General features: G+C 30.0%; 1 protein-coding gene across 1 annotated transcript in view; it reads left to right on the top strand.

The window, feature by feature from the left end:
• The first annotated feature begins 592 nt into the window (after positions 1-592).
• Positions 593-16,447, top strand: part of LOC126737764 (estradiol 17-beta-dehydrogenase 11-like) — a 60,429-nt gene continuing 44,574 nt past the window's right edge. The window contains exon 1 of the mRNA XM_050442807.1: positions 593-758. The gene's annotated coding sequence lies outside the window, so the exon portion shown is untranslated. The remainder of the gene's footprint in view (positions 759-16,447) is intronic.

The following is a 16,447-nucleotide window of genomic DNA, read 5'->3' as shown; positions in this document are numbered from 1 at the left end:
GTCGATTGCATTTGTGTTGCATTGAATTGCTTGTCTTTATTTTAATTGAAAATATTAATAAATAGTGTATTATTGTGCTTAGGTCAGAATACTTACTCAGTTCTTAAACACATGGTACGCTAACCCTTAATAAAATTTTGAAGAAAATAAGGACTTCCTTATTAAAGGTTAGCGTATTATTGAAGCGTAAATTATTAAAATTGAAATACAATTTAAATGAAATTAGAAAGAAATGAAAACTAATGGGTTTTTAAGAAATATGCAAGCAACTAGTCATTAAGGGCGTAATGTTGCCAACACTCTTTATTTCATTTAATAATAGGCTGCATTTTTTTATTGTCTTGTTCATAAATATAAAAATGCCTTTTCTAATACTGCAGCATGGGAAACATATAATTGAAACTTGACAACTCTGCTTTTCCCCACAAGTATCGATCGGTTTCCAAAAAACACGATTCTGCGGAGCTCTAAGGCTTGATGATGGATTTCATAGGACGTGAAAATTGCACTCCCATGATCTAAGTAGGCAGGCTTCGTCTAATATCAAAGGTAACTGTCATTAAGCCGCGATTTCCTGCGGATTTCTTGTACATTCTTGGCGGCTACTTTCAGTGCAGAGAATCGGTCGTTCGCGAAAAGAACCCAATCGCTCTTCTAGTTCTTAAAAAAACAGTTTTGTTTTACGTATTTTACTGTTTATTAAAATATTGTAGTGGGCATGGTCAATGAAGGGAATAAGGAAAAGGAATTATATATAGGTTAGTTTGATTTTATGATAAATTAATGTTATTATTTATGTAGACATTTTTGCAGAATCTAAGAGTATATAAGCATTTTAAATCTTTTATTTTAATAGTATATGGCTCTGTAAGAGCATAAAAAATCAACTTAGACAATTTTGTAGGTAATAGCTACGGGAATAAGCAATGCATTATAAGATTCATATAAATGTATACATCTATTAATGTTTATATTACAGGAATATTCTTATTTTAAAAAATGATAATTTTAAGACAATCTTGACATGTTGATTATACATAATTAATAATTAATTATATATTCTCTAAAAAATATATATTATACAAATATTTTGGTTACGTCAATTAAGACGGTCTTCTTTGATTTCTCCAAACAGTGCCAATAACACTTAGTTATTGGCACTGATCAGATAAATATACAGGATAAAGAACTGTAACAATTTTTTTAGAGTTTTGATCGACAATGGCTGAAATTTCAAGACCACATTTTTAGCCTTGTGATCTTGAATTTGAAGCTACTAAATCAGTGTATCATTCTCTTATTGAAACCACTTGCGCTATGTAATTACTTTTTAGGGCTGCTGTAGCCAATATCTTTCAATTCTATGTAGGTATGTTTGTCGTAAATCACCTAGAGAACTGTAGGTCTGTATTTAGAAATTTAAAGATATTAATGCTCTTCTGTTATAATACCAGACAAAACCTCAATATTTTAATGCCTATTTCAAAAAGTGAATTTGACTATAAACTCTCTTATGTGGCGCAAGCTTTTGATCTTGTTAATTTTTAATTTTGTTTTTGGTAATAACTTGACCTACTGTAATATTTTTTTTATATATTTATAATATTTGTCTTTTTAATTGAGAAGATTGCATTTTCTAGCTTTAATATCTTCTCCTTTTTGTATTTTATTACTATTTTCTATTTATTATTACTTTTTAGATTTGTGTGCTTTTCAATCTCCCTCTTCAAATAAAACTCTCTATATTTTTGCAGAATCTAATCTTAATCTGCTATATTTCTATAACATATATGCCAAAAAAATAATCAATATAGATAGATATATTGATTACTTGTTTAAAACATTAGAGATCCCAGGCAGATATACATTTCACATTCTACATATTTCAATTTCAGTTTTTTTTTAAACGAGTCACACCCAACATGTTTTGCTATTTTATAACAATTAGGAATCAATAAAAACAGCAAGCAGTTTAGTTTTTAACTTTATTTTGCAAGTAGGTGGCTTTAAACTGTTGTAAAGTTGTCTATATTATTATAAAGTTTAACAAACGTATACGAAAAAAACTTCCTCGAAAAAGGGCTGTTTTGAACTTACATATTGAAAGTTGCTGGGGGCCCGAATTCACTTTCATGGATTTCTTTGCTCTATTTTAACCACCTTTTTAATACTCCACTCTATTTTAATACACCTTTTGGATTTGAGTGTTCGACAGTAAATATAAAAAAACCATACACATATACTGGCATAATTAAAAATTGGGAAAATCACACGCTTACAAAGTTTTTTTTCTTTAATTAAATAAGACTTTTATTTAAGTAAATAAACTTAAACGTGGCTCCTGAAGTTCAGGTCCGAACCAAGGATGAAACTTTGGTTTCAAATTAATGTGATATTTGGAATCTTTTCTTGCAAAATTCGAGGCTTAAAATTACCTCGAAAAAGGCGTTCCTTATATTATTTACTACCAAACAACGTTCATTACAATTTTTTGCATTAAGATTTAAATTATGAGATTTTGAAAATCTGTAAATTTCCATAAGATCCCGGTTAACCCTGAGTGTGTGGGCCTCTAGAGCTTGATTAAATTTAAAACAAAATACAATTGTAAGTCATAAGCAAAATACTATAGCTGACAGGCTATTTCTGAAAACAAATTAAACTATCCATAATAACTTTTTAATTTCGATCATAAAAAAAATACCGCTTTCATATATCAAACCCGATATAGTCCAAGTTGAGTATCTTGTTGCTTGTGCATAAATACAATCTTCTCTAGGATTTTCGATAAAATTCGTAATAAACTATCACGTCTTAAATGCTAAATATCTCTGACTTTTTTGGAAGTGAGCATATAATAGAGTTCTTCTACAGAAAAATAACCTTTGTTTAAATAAAAAATTAATATGTGGAATACTTGTAGTAAAAGTAGTGAAACCAATTATTCAACGTCCTCATGTGTCCAATGGTGTCATTTTCCGGTGCGTTTGATTCTATATTTTAAAAAATAATAGAGCTTACGTCATTTACTGCAACTAACGCACAGTAAAAACTGTCATTTCTAAATTTATTTAAATTTTGATACATCAGACCTGTGTTTTGACATTCGGAATTTTTCCTATTAACTACTGCCGAGAAAAAACTATTAAGATTTGGTAGATTCAAATTAGGAAGAAAATCCGCTTGGGCTCTACCATTCAACCCGAAGCTACTAAGAGTCTTTCAGCCTTTTTTATCACTAAAAGAAAACATTTTGTTTGTGTTATTTTTTGTCTTGCTTCTGAAATTACGTACCTCATTTACATTAATTTGGCAGCCTCACTTTTACTTTTTATAAATTTCGCAAAAGCCAGGTCCCCCTCTTTTATCATAATCTTATAATAACATCTGTTAACCGAGTGCCCCTTGATTTATTAACTCACATATTGTAAATTGCTGCATGTACATCAAAAAACTTGATAATATCTTGTAATAGAAATGATACATTGAGAATTATTGTAGAAGTGATTCCAAGTGATTTGATTCAAATCATGCCAAAATTGATTGTGATTAAAATTTATAAAATTCCTAGTATTAACTTTGATTACAACTCTTGATTAAAACTTTCGACTTTTATACTTAACTGACAAAAAACTGGTTTGTGATCTGAAAATCGGACATCTATTGTACGCTTAGAAACAAATTCATCTTGAAAATTTAAAAACATAGCATCTGATTAGTGTGTGATACATCTGTGGGACTCTAGTTGGTTCCTCATTTATTTGAGAGGTTCTAAGAATTAAGGGCAGCATAAATTCATCAACATTGGGCACAATATCTGAATATATCATGAAGTAACTGTATACTTTCGCACAAACTTACACCTGGAGGCCTTTAAACTAAACCTATATAATGTATAACTTACAAATATTAAGATATATTAATACGTTACTTATATGTTTATTTAATATGTATATACGTATTACTTGGTATAATAAAAAAGTAATGGATAAATAAATACGTTTCAATGTATTGTATTTAAGTAGTATGCGATTTCAAGCAATTAAGTGCATATATAATCTGGATTAGAAAAAGTATTGAAATATTTTAACAAAAAATACAATAACAAATAAAAATGTATATAAAATCTTCAATCAATATTGTGTATTATATTTTTTTAACTAAATCCTAAATATAAATAAAAAATCTTTAAACCGAAATAAATATATACATAAAAAATATCTACTGATAAATATTGATACATATATACAGTATGTACAAAGAAAAAAGAAACAGGTTTTTCAATTATATAATATGCTCAATTATTGGTTTGAGATGGAAATTTATTAATAGTTTCTTTTCAATAATTGAGCATATGAAGTTATTTTAAATGTTTTTTTTTTAATATATTTCATTAAAGATGTAATACTTAATAAAATAGGTCACTTGAATAAAAATTAATCTAAACTAAAATATGAATCAAATGAAACTACATCTATATATACATATTTTAGATAACATGATATACATTCTAAAACTACAGTCATGTTTTTTTATTCAAATGGCATATGAAAAAGACATATTATTATAAAGAGACAAAAAAGTACTTATAAGTAGTATTGCTAGATAAGTGGAAAAAACTTCAGCTAAAGCCTTTTATTGCATATTGACTTGGCTGACATGGATTTTCTTTGTAAAAAATTTAATAAATTTAATAACTTTGTATAATTTTTTGTAAAAAATTACAATATGAAATCTTCACCATATAAAGTAAGATTTAAAATCATTATGTTTAAGACTGCCAGGTATTTTTTCAATTTGAATCAACAATCATAACACAATAATTATGCCAGTTTATTAATTACTTACATTTCTGATTTATAAATAAATAAAGGTATATGCAAAATAAAATGCAATCGGTTCCTATATTTGAAATCGGTAAATATGTATACATAATTAAGTAGGTACTTCCTTATTTTCATCTTAACTGAAGGCTTATTTTGAAATAATATAACTTACATCACTAGCATTTGTGGGTTATGTTATTGATAATATACACATCTGAAGTGAAGAAAGTCAATCGGGGTACTTATAATGTATGACAATTTAAAGAAGTAAAATATTGAAAGTAACAAAATGTAAAAAAAAGTTAATAAAGAAAAAAGTCTTTATTACTAGAGTGTATAACCAAAGTCTATATATTTCAATATACGTTGAAAATATATACACTACATAAATTGTCAATGTCGTTTTTTCTTGCATAAAGTTCAACAATTCTTTTCTTGCCTGAAACACTATTTTCTAAGATAGGATATAGGTCAGAGTACTGCGGAGACCATGGCAATACCTGAAACTGCTGCAAAAAGTTTGTAGAGGTTCTTGCAACATACGGACGTGCATTAAGTACATATTTTTCACCAAATCCTGTAGCGCGTGGATAAACAATGGGTTCCAGAATTTGATCCTAATATTCGTTTGCTGTTAAAAACCCTTGGGAACAACTGTTGGAAACTCGCTCAATGGGAATCAGATTAGTTCAAAAACCCATCAGACCTTTTCCCCAAACCATGAAAGTTCCCCATTGATACCTGCCAACTTCTTAAATGATTTGCAAGTGAGTCGCGCTGCCAGGTTTGCCACACTATATAGGAATATAGTTTGAATCAATTATTGTTTGAGCAATGACGCTAACGCCATGAACATGTTGCAGCTTACTTCTTAGCTGGTTGGACTTAATATTGGGATTTCGTAATACGCGTATTCTTAAAACCGATAAACCGATACTGAAACTTATTGAATCAGTATGTCTTTCTCTCACATTATCAGTCGCTTCAAATACCTGCCATGACCCTTCCTAATAACAACTTTCAGCTGTATCATACTAACACCTCATTACTCAACTGAGTTTCACGTATTGCCTTTGCATATTGACTATATTTTACGTATAAGAATAAAGTCCCACTATACTAACAGCAAAATTGTACTGAATGCACTTATCAGTTTACAAAACACGTCTTGAAAAATTTTAACTATTTATTTAATGTCGATAAGAATTTCTTAATATAAGAAATGTGGCAAGGTATGTTCAAAGAAATGACCAAGAATAATATAAACACAATTTATCTTGGAAACATTTTATTTTTTGTTCAAAAAATAAAAAGGCTTTTTGTCCTTATCTTCCAGGCCATTTTAATGTATATATGTATAACCGTACTATGGTATACTAAGGAGTCTATGGACTCCTAAAACTTAAAGAAATAAATCCAGATTTTCTAATTTGCAATCCTGGTTTATGCTTATAAAACAGACCTAAGGGTGATAATATGAGTTGACGTTATGAACGACTTAAGGCCACCCCAGACGGGTGGTGGTTAATTGGTTTTACGTAAGGATTTTCCATAAAATTTCAAAAAATTTCATTTTTTAAAAAGGCGGTTGAAGACACATTTCTTACGGTATGTAATTTGTGTGTTTTGGCCACGAACTTAACAAATATACCTGGCCTGCCAATTCAATGTAAAGTAAATGACCACTACTAAGGGGCCGCCATTTTGCGTGATTGTGTCCTTTCGATGTTGGTCATTCTGACAAATTCCAGGTGTGCCAATTGTAGGAAAACAAAACAATTAAAGTTTTTGAGAGGTTATGTTTACAAATACAAAATAGAAAGTTACTTTTAGTTTTAGTTAAGAATTTAAGACAGTTGCATTAGATCTATAATTTTTCTTGTAATTCTTTCAGAATTTTGTTAAAATGTATGAAAGCAAGTAATCCTCACCTAAAATGAGAAAAAGTTGCAATTAACTCGGGATAGATGCATGTCTTTTAGAATATTTGCTTTAATATTCTAATAATCTTGAATCTTATAAATCTAAACTTGAACTTAAATCTTATAAATCCTCGTACCATGAAAAACTTGATCTTTATTTAAATTTTTGCTTGTATTTACTCAATAAATTCAATTAAAAACACTTTTATTTTATTTCTATTTTTATTATTACGACTTTTACTTTCCTTCTATGCACAGTATTTCCACATTAATAGGTAAAACCATCTATAAAAATCAAAATATAGATGACTTTATGAGAATTTGTAATTAGCAAGGGTTTATATCGTAAAAATAAACAACTTTATATATTATTCTAGCATAAACACAGACACACAATTTACAATAATTCGGTTTTGAGTATGAGTGAACCAAATACGTTTAAATAAGGATAGTGATACATTTATCCACGTATTAAATAAGGATGAAGCCATATCACCTGTTGCAGATGATGATTTTTTGTCGGCAACACTGAAAATGTTCAGAGTGACCAACATCAAAAGGAGACAACCACTATAAAAATGGCGGCCACCAGGCAGTGGTCATTTTTGGGTCTCGTGGCCATATGCATTAGCAGTCCAGGTATAATTATTAAGTTCGTGGTTTTGGGATTATAACGTCATTTACGGTCTTATGCGTCTATGCTAAACATTATACAAGTTTGTGTGAGATGGGCTTAGAACGCATTAGAAGTGTAGAATACTATGCGGTGTTGCCTGTCATAGATTTTAGAGAAAAAAATCTTGAGTTGATCTTAAGAAAGCGTAGTCGTACGTGTACATCCTACTTGCCAGATTTCCAACGTGATTGATTATTTTTGAGACTTAATAAAGTATATGAAAAAAGATACATCTACATTCCACAAAAGCCTCCTACTTTAGCAATACAATACAATTTACTTTTGGTGCTTTATTGTTCTTGGCTCTACTTAGCAGCTATTCATGCTGATTTCTATATCGGTCAGCACTTTAATAACCATTATGACAGGTTCCTTAAATTTAAGGAAAACCAAATAGCATAATAAGAGATAAAATAGGTGGTGTAACCAAAGTTTCATAGTGGCGCTCAATTAAAATAATTTGAGCAAACCTATTCTGATGTGAGTTTTTTTCCTTAAACCTTTTTAGGTGCCAGAAGGTAAGCAATCCCGAGTACTGATTAGACTTCAGTTTTAAATCATATACAGGTTGAAGAATCGATTATTATGCATAGAGAGGTACCTAAAGGCGAAATATGGTAACGTGCACGCATGCTCTTCATGTGCTCTGCTACTCGCCTGCTACGCGTTGTTTTTCAGTACGAAATTAGTAAGCGTCTGACTTTAATGGAGATAACTGTATTACTTGCAATGAAATTTCCTAAAATACTCTAAACATCAGTTATTTCTAGAATATTTTTTGATGCAGGCTTCACATACATCAATGTACAATCCACATAGAATCGTAATTCTAAAATATGTATTATGCTTTGTATTGTAAAATAAAAAATTAAAGCATTATGTTCTATATATTGTAATAAAAATAAAATATGAACTCTGATAAAAGTAGAAAAATTTAAATATCGTACAAAAATAAAATTAAAATTTAACAGTGCAGGGTGCATTCACACAGCAAAATGAGGCATGACAAGAATATTGTTGTTATTCAGTAAAACATTCACAAAAACAACGGAAGCGGTGCTGTCATTATTTAGGACAATGCGTAATTTTCAGTTCCCCAACCTGTATACAGTAAACATTACTGAATATGTGGACATTTCAGAATGTGTTGTAACTTTTAAAAATGTAAGTATCTACCGATTTTAATGTAATATCTAATTAATAATCTACGCTTAAAATAAAATCCTTAAAATCAAATATAAGTACCCACCTAAGAACTTGCGCCAAAGTTTAAACATAATAATAGGTACTTACAAAAAACACTATCTTGCAATAGTAGTTCCGAGCCATTCACCGCTTGCCATTTGTTAGTCATTTCGACATCTCAAAGAAATCTTGAAGCCGATGAAATTTATTTATCTCTTTAAGTTTCAAAATTTGGTAGTGGCTTTTTTCAGGCGTCCTAGACCTACTTAGACATAATAGACATTGTCCTTGTATAAGATATACCAAAAAACCTTGAGCTAAAAAATATAATTTTTGGGTTTCTTATTAGATTAATTTTTTAAATCAAACAGTCTATATATTTTTAAATATGTATGATATCTAATATTCCTAAGACGTCGCAGATACATATCTTATCGTATCAAGCCTTCACTTATTTCATAGAAAGTAACATTTGATATTCTTTACATTTTCTGATAGTTAGTGATGAAATGTATGTCATTAGATATCTCTAAAAAAGATAACTTAATATTACGCAGACGGCTTGTACTTCGCAGCCTTTTTCGAATACAACAAATTATATTAAAGTTATAGAAGTTTTATTTAAAAGGTAAATATAATACTGATATAATGGCTTTATTGTCTCTTTGTAATGTCTGTAAAAAATAAAATCAGTTTTAAGCAAGTTAATTGTTTCAAGCGACTTTGATGGACCTTTAGTCCATCAAAATGTGTGTCGATTCGACTAGCTTGGTTATAAGACTGTTTTATTGGCCAAACCAAGGTCAAAACAATTATAATTTTTACTTGAATAACCAAAGGTTGAAAAAAAATCAGACAAAGACTATTTCAACTCTTCAAATTGCCCTTACTTAAAATCAAGAGGCAGAATATATAAAAAAATATAAGAAATTTCATTATTACAATTTAATACAAATATTTGTGGAAAATATTTCTGGGGTTAAAATGAGATTTTTTTTTCCTTTATCTAAAACTATTTGGAAAAATATAAGATTTAACAGGTCATAGAATCCACAGCATACATTAACTGAAAATGTATGCTAGGGCTATTCGTGCATGTTTTTGATTTTCGAATATGCAGTTTCTTCAAATGTAGGTTCTTGATATTTTATAAATGGGACATTTCTTGATGTTCATTAATTTTACTGTAGGTATGTACCATGTTTTTGAAGGTATTTAAAAAATCTTGAAAATGCTTTAAAATTAAATAATCTTCTGTCATATTCTATTTTGCAGCATCACCAATACAAAATCCGAAAACAAAAATCATGTCGTATGCCGACATGAGTTTTCCTGACATGCTCTGGCGTTTTTCATTATTTTAAAATATTTTGAATTAATTATACTTTTTAATCAATGCCTTCAAATTTGATGTTGAAATAAATAAATAAATAATTTCGAACAATTTGTAACTGTATTTCAGTTGAATAGAGGGCGATATACATATAAATTATGGATTTTCTGGCATCTCCTGTACAACTTTTATATGCATTTAAAATATATCATATTCCTATTGAAACACTATGTAGAATCAAAAGTCCATTATTAAGTATAGTATAAAACTTTGAATTTTTCCTAATTTTAAGTAAAAAAAGAACCTATATTATGTACGGTATATACAGCAAAAGTTGAAATGCATTGACATGCAAAAATACAAAAATGATAAACTTATTGTTTATAGCCAGTGAGAAGTATCCCGAACAGAGTACTGATAAACTTGGCGATTCCATCATCTCAAGATATCGTCTTGATACAGAAATAACTGCCTACGTTATATGTCAATGTAAATAAAAAAGATAAACAAAATATAGAAAGAAGGACGCATCAGTCATAAAGCTCTTTTGAATTAAGTGACTCTTAATTAAATCCAATATAGGGCTGCAGAAAAAAAACACTAATGAAAAACTAATAATAAGGGACTTACAAAAGCATTATCGTTTAATTTGGAAATATGGCCAGGAAGTAGCTTGTAATGACATAATAAACAATATTCATTGAAACTAAATGATTATTTAATTCAATAAGTTAACTACCAATTAGTTCCAACGAAGTTTTAATGAGAAATTTTAAGGTGACGACTAAATAAACACATTACTAATTATTATTCCCAGTGTGAATATATAAGGTGAAAATGGAGTATCTATTTTTTTTAACATATTGTTGAAAGTAATTTTTTAATAAATCTGAATGTGTAAACATTAAAACATGAGAAGAAATATAAAAAAATTTAGACCTGACCGATAGCAACAGTCTCTTTTCGAGACTTGTGACTTAAAACATCTCGCAATGCGATAACATTGCATATACAGTGCTTTAATTTCAAAACGATCCACCCTTAATAACTTTCTTAAAAAAAAAAAAAAAAAAAAACACGTCAAATTAGATATACAGGGGGACGTTTAATTATGCATTTACTGAAGTTCTGTCAAGTTCTGTCAAGAAGTTCTATTCAACGGTACCAAAAAAAATGAAATCGGTAAATGTGTAAGCAAATAGTTAGCGAAAATGTCTAGAAATAATGAATATTTTATTTACGCCAAACTATGGTATGTCAAATGGCTACCCCATGGTGTGATACATTATTTTAAAGGGCATTCATTATGCTATCAATGGTTGTAAAAAAAAATAAACTTGATTGACCAAGAAGCAATTAAAGTGTAAATCGGTAGGGTAGAAAAACAAATTTAATTAGTTTAACAAATTTATTTTATTAAATGTTCAAAATGCGCGCCGTTATTAGCAAGACAATAAAAAAGCCTATTTTCAAACTTCTTACGAACATTGGCAAGGGTCTGTCCGCTAATTTCTCTGCATTCTTGAAATATTCTATTTTTTAAATTCTCAATACTCTTAGGTGGGGTTTTATAAACTTTGCTTTTTAAGTAGCCCCAAAGAAAAAAGTCTAGTGGGGTTAGGTCCGGAAGACCGCGCAGGTCATTCGATTGCACCACGTCTGCCAATCCACTTTTCTCGAAAATTTTCATCAATCCACTCTCGAACTACCAAAGTGTAGTGCGCGGGAGCTCCATAAAGGAAAATTATTTCTATTCTTTCGGCTACGTATACGCCATTTTATTAACTCACTGTTTTAACTAAAATTGAAAAATTGCACGCGTCAAACTAACAGTTTTAACAATAATAAAAAGCCTTTTAAAACGCCTTAAAAATGTAAGGTATTGCAGTGTTTTTTTGTACCTATTAGGTAGGTTTCGCAAAAAATATAAGTGAAATAAATACACATACAAAGATATAAGACTGCAAAGATTTTTGCAAAAAATTTTTTCACTTTTTCACTGAAGACACTCTTTTTTCTCGCAAATATCGGTACACATTCTTTACTTTACTTTACTTACTTTACTACTAAAAAATAAATAATTTGCTTGAACTAAATGTACTGTTTGTTACCACACATTTTAACTTCTAAATTGCTTGTATTTTTTTTTTGATGATCTATTATAAAAAATGTAAGAATTTTAAAATGACGTAGGTACCACACTAAAAGTATTCATTTAAAATACCAAAGTTTGCCGTAAATAAAATATTCATTATTTTTAGACATTTTCGCCAACTATTTGCTTACACATTTACCGATTTTATTTTTTTTGGTACCATTGAATAGAGAATTTTACGCTGCTTACTATGATGTATCACACGATGGGGGTTCCCATTTGACATATTAAAGTGAGGTTAGCTGGAGGTGAGGAGGTGATTGACAGAACTTCAGTAAATGCATAGTTAAACGTCCCCCTGTATATTTAATTTGACGTGTTGTTTAAAATAACGCTCGTATACGTCCGTTGACATTTGTAGTTTTTTTTTAATTATAAATTTTTATATAAGTTGTCATATAAGAGTTCTCAATGCCTAGTATCTTATTTCAAAACCAACGTCCTGTATTATAACTGAATGGTACGCAACTGACCAGTGGAAGTAGTTTTGTCTAAAGTAAAGTTTTTTAAACTGTCATTTCCATTGGGTTTCGATAGGCTGTCAATAAAAAACATAAAAAGCAAAACTAATGATTTATTTGAAAAAAGGTGTTGCTTAGAAATATTAAGAAAATGAAAAAAAAAATAAATGGTTGGCAGTTTATATGGCTTATTTAACAAAATAGCTGCATTTAATTAATACCAAAAGAACTTCGATCGTCACATTTGACGTTCTTTAGTTGCCAAGCGTAAAAATTCTTGGCGAGGTCAACCGACTATATCAATTTCCCGCCCCTCTATTCTGTTGGTAACAAATCCGTCAAAAATGAATGAAACTTGGTGAAAAATATGATTATAAACAACGATAAAAACAAGTCAAAAGTAAAAAATTTCAACTCAGGGTCTCAAAAACATATGTTTATATAATTTCTTAAAAAGACACATATATAATACACGTGTTTCGCTCCTTCGGAGTTTTTTACTTTTGTCTTGTTTTTTGTGTAGTCTCTTAGAGAAAGAATGGCTGATATGTTTCAATATAAACAATGATTTCAAGAAATTGCTACCTATAGAAATAAGGTGTTGCCTGTCGATCTTTGACAACTTTCACATATTCGTCAATTATTTCGTTACGTTTGGTTTTAAAATTAGAAAAAAAAATATTTAAGGATTGGCATAAGCCGAACCCGTAATCCCTAGCCATAAACTTAGTTTCATTTAAGGGGCCACGGTTTGATTTTGACCTTACCTCTGGCAGTACTGTTATATAAATACTCCGAATTTGATAATTGCCGATGATAAAACCATCCTTTTGGGTCTAAAGTTAACCTTTGGTTCCGATATACCCAAGAATGTTAAAACTCTAAACACATTTTATTACCTCAATAAGGGAAAAAAATACCACTGTAACAAATGTCAATAAAGTGCCCGGCCCTAGCACTATGGTAGTAGCCACTACCAGACGGACCAATAAGCGCTCCTCGCGGCACTTACGTGGTATGAAAAGAAAGACACGACCAGTTTTAGTTTTAAGGGTTAGTCGGTAATTTTTCTCCAACACGAAATCACGAAACGTTTTATCTTTAATTAATTTAAGCTGTAGAGTAAGGTAAAAACTGTACCAGACGATTAATAAATGTGTTATTAATCGAACCGGCTCTTTCATTCATCACATCACATTTTTAAATTTTCAAAATTAGCCTAGTTATAGAGAACCGCCATGATTACAGTTAGGTAAGGGGTTGAAATTTCTATGTAGAGACTCGTTACTTTAGATACATTATATATTTCGATCTGACGACCCAAATAAAAATTTAGGAAATTTTAAATCAGCTCATTAAATTAAGTAACATCTTAAATGTCGAAATATCTACATGTATTAAGTACCTACACCATACTTAATATAACAATTCGTACGAAATACGCAGGCAAATTACTAATTTAATTGATATATCGTACTTAATGATTAAATAGGTTATTTATGTATGTAAAACCAAAAGCATATCAGGTAGTCTGTTGTAAGGATTACTGGTAAAAGCTACATATACCAGCGGTACTTAACCATTAGCGCACATAAAAATATACTTTCTATACATATTGTTAAACTAGCATCTAGCAAAAAATTGAAGCAATACACAATATATTTGTACATTAGCGATTTGTTACTTATCGTAAGAGACAAAATGGATGAATTTATGTTTTTTTTATAGAAAATTATCTTTAAGAGCACTTAAATATAATTTTTTTTTCGGAGATAATATGGGTAATGAAAATACACACATAGTTAAAAAATAAAATTCAATTTTTGATTAAAAAAATTAATCGTTGCATATGCATTAGGTAAAAATTCTTATAATTTATATAGCCCTATGAGATTATCATGTAAGTACTCGAACGCTGTACGTTTGCTATTCTATTCTCAAATAAGGATCGAATTAAAGTGTAGGTTTTTATAAACCTTGTAGCCTGCCCTTTTTCTAGTGTTTGAACCCACCACTGTAGTCTTAAAAGGTTTGAACAGACAGAACGGCACTGAAAGGCCGCATATCCACAAAATGGCTTAAAGCTTATTAATTTGTTTAACTGAAGTTTTTCTGGTCAAATTAGCCTGGCACCTATGTTAGTGTTATTTGTTTTTTGAGACATGGCTATACTCTCTAGTGCACCCTTGACTGTTCGAGTTTGGAACGATATAACGCCGCGAAAACCAGCTGTTCTCCGTTATTCCGGAATGACACAAGCTGGCACAATGCACGACATTTCTGAAGACGCGTGGGAGGTAAGCGAATCTTCCGTGACCATGGTCCGCCGAATATACAGGGAGTTGCGTCCCCGCTATATGAATAGTAATAGATAAATAAATAAATAGGGTGTAAGTAAATATTTCGAGTAGTCGTAAGTGATCATGTTTAGTAGACTGCTAGTGTGTAAATACATCGGTTAATTATATTCGTGGATCAAGTATTTTATTTCTCGGCTCAGGTACTCTGGCCTGCAATACTCTGTCAAGCATCTGAGAGACATCATATCTCCTTGGATAAGGGTGATAATTTAACTTAACGTTTTACTCCGAATAATTTTTGAGGTAGTATACATGGATTTGATACTCCTCGAAAACCTGTCCTACATTAGTAGTACAGGCCAGGCCAGTAATAATTCACTGCAGACCTCTGCAGAGCATATATTCTCAAAGCATATGGAGAATAAGCCCACATCAAGAGATTATAAGTAGCTGGGTAGCATGATAGTCCTAGGCCAGAGACGACAGCTATCGGAGTAGCAACTTTTTTAAGTTTCTTAATAAATTGCCAGCAGTTATATCAATGTGCCTATCAAACTTTAAGGTGGAATATTATAAGTATGTTGTTTAAATACCTCTGCAGGGCATATATTCTCAAAGCATATGGAGAATAAGCCCACATCAAGAGATTATAAGTAGCTGGGTAGCATGATAGTCCTAGGCCAGAGACGACAGCTGTCGGAGTAGCAACTTTTTTAAGTTTCTTAATAAATTGCCAGCAGTTATATCAATGTGCCTATCAAACTTTAAGATGGAATATTATAAGTATGTTGTTTAAATATAAGTGCTATATGTGGAAATACAAATAATCTTCTAGTGTATTATTTCGCAACAAAAATATATTAATCAATTTTAGGATTTGTATATCTAGTATTCTTGCTGATTGTCAAACCAGTGACCCGATTATACCACCATAGAAGCCGCTGACGCAACTCTACCATTGTTTATAATTCACTAAACTACATAATCTTAAGTTAATTCTGTAAGACTAGTTTTAAGTTGCATAATGAACCTATGCCCATTTAGAATTTTGATTTTTAATTAATAGTGAAATAGAGCTGTTAGAAGAAATAACATATTCCAGTAATACATACACATTTCCCTTAACATAGTTTATGGCAATATTTGTCCTTGGCGTCACTATAAATGTCGGCCCCAGAACCTTGATTGCGGTCGTAGATCATCTATTTATCAGACCTAGTAAGCAGAACTTGGGTTTTATTAGAGGCCATCCTGTCAGTCCTTCCTGTAGCTTTTATAGAATTTATGATAAAATATTATAGGTATGTTTCGTAATAAAATCAAAATAAAAATAGTGGTCTTCTCTTTTTGTCGTGTCTCTTTTATATCCCACTTATAAATACAAATTTAAAGGACTATATATATATATATATATATATATATATATATATATATATATATATATACAAGAATATAATTTTGAATCTTTCATAAAGAAATTATATATTTAATATTTCACTTAGAGTGTATATTTTTTCCATTTATTAAATAATTAAATATTCAAAGCGAAATAAATTTCGGAATTTTTTACCATTCTATTTCGCAAGAGT

This window comes from Anthonomus grandis, chromosome 6 (assembly GCF_022605725.1).
Source record: "Anthonomus grandis grandis chromosome 6, icAntGran1.3, whole genome shotgun sequence".
NCBI classification, from domain to species: Eukaryota; Metazoa; Arthropoda; class Insecta; order Coleoptera; family Curculionidae; genus Anthonomus; species Anthonomus grandis.
The sequence above is the reverse complement of the archived record's forward strand: the minus strand, read 5'-3'. Positions and strand labels throughout refer to the sequence as shown.